This window comes from Ricinus communis, chromosome 10 (assembly GCF_019578655.1).
Source record: "Ricinus communis isolate WT05 ecotype wild-type chromosome 10, ASM1957865v1, whole genome shotgun sequence".
Lineage (NCBI taxonomy): Eukaryota > Viridiplantae > Streptophyta > Magnoliopsida > Malpighiales > Euphorbiaceae > Ricinus > Ricinus communis.
The window spans coordinates 25,028,794-25,030,453 of record NC_063265.1 but is presented as its reverse complement, the minus strand read 5'-3'; the positions used below and the strand labels follow the sequence as shown (position 1 = coordinate 25,030,453).

The 1,660-nt window shown below is 30.5% G+C and overlaps 1 non-coding gene across 1 annotated transcript; it reads right to left on the bottom strand.

The window, feature by feature from the left end:
* Positions 1-984: 984 nt before the first annotated feature.
* On the bottom strand, positions 985-1,090 carry LOC112535665. The gene has a single exon (XR_003079749.1). It is a non-coding gene; the product is annotated as a small nucleolar RNA R71 (small nucleolar RNA).
* Between the last annotated feature and the right edge of the window lie 570 nt (positions 1,091-1,660).

Sequence of the window (1,660 nt, the reverse complement as noted above, 5' to 3'; positions counted from 1 at the left end):
ATATAGTTTTCATTAATCATTCCATTTGCACATTTACTTTATAGTTATTTAATTTCTTTTATAAACATCAAACTATTCTCAAAACATTGGCTTAGAGTGTTTAGATTTATTTTTAGAATTTTTATGTGACAGTTAGTCTTTATAATACATGCTCTATAGTTCCTTGTGAGATCAGCCTCGTGGTGAAGTTGCTCGTACTATAATTCGGTTCGTACACTTGTGAGTACTAATTTTGAGACATCAAGTTTTTAGCGTCATTGCCAAAAATACTGTATCAATATTATATTTTGATTACTTGTTAAGTTTTGTCACTTGTGTTTTTGTGTGTTGTTTGTTTATATTTTTTTGTTTTGTTTTAAATTTTATTTTTTAAGTTTTCAGATCTGAAATTTTTATTTTTATTTTGTAAGCCTAGTAGGAAAACAATATTAGGTGATTCATCAACTCAAAACCTCTACAACTTGAGATCAACTGTTAAAAAGGCAGAAGAAGACCAAGAAGTATAAAGTGAGTTTGTATCTCTAGAACTAGAAGAAAAAGAAGAATTTGAAGAAAAGCTAGAATAAGAATTTGAAGAAGAGGTTGAAATAATGGCTAATGACCAAAGAAAAGTAATAGCTGAAAGACAAATGGTTATAAAGGATTATGCTCGACCTATAATTGGTAATACTACTTCATGCATAGTTCTAGACGATACATTTAGGAATTATGAACTTAAGAACATCGATTTCAATATGCTTCCCTTATTCTATAGGATACCTAGTGGAGATGCATTGACATTTATTAGGGAATTCTATGTTATAGTTCATACATTTTCATTATTTGGAATAATTAAGGAGCATTTAAGGATGAGATGTTTTTCTTACTCATTAAAAGAAAAGGCAAAGGCTTGGTTGGTGACCTTGCCTCCTAATTCTTTGAGAACTTCAGATGAAGTGTATCAAAAATTTATAAGTAAATTTTACTCACATCAACAGACCAAAGTGTTAAGGGCTGAAATTTCCAACTTTTATCAAAAGAATATTGAATCCTTTCATGAAGCATGGGATCGCTTCAAGTCACTTTTATTGTAATGCCCACACCATGTATACCCACTTTCTGTAACTAACCAATCATTCTATGATGGTTTAACACAATAGTATCCATGTATGATTGATAATGCAGCTAGGGGTGCTATGTTAGAAAAAACTGTTGATGAGATTTATGATATTTTTAAGATGTTAGGAGCTAATTCACAACAAAATAGTGTGAGAATAAAAATAGTAGGAGTGAATGAATTTGTGTCTAATAATGAGATGGTTATGCAAATAGCTGAATTAACTATACAAGTTAAAATACTTGCTTCAATTAAGAATGTATTTAGTGTTTATGGTTATAGTGCTAATGTTTGCTCATCTTATAAGAATTATGTAGGAAATGATTATGAATGGATTAATTTGATGGAATCTTATCAACCTAGGCAACTTAGAAATAACTCATGTTCCAACACCTACAACCCAGGTTGGAGAAACCATCCAAATTTTTCTTGGAGAAATAATGAAAAAAACCACCAAAATTGTTGAGGAACCAAAATCAGCCCCAATGTCAAAATTAAGAGTCTCAATACCCAAGAAGTCAAAACCCACCATTCCAAAATCAATGACAAGCTCCTCAAAGAAAA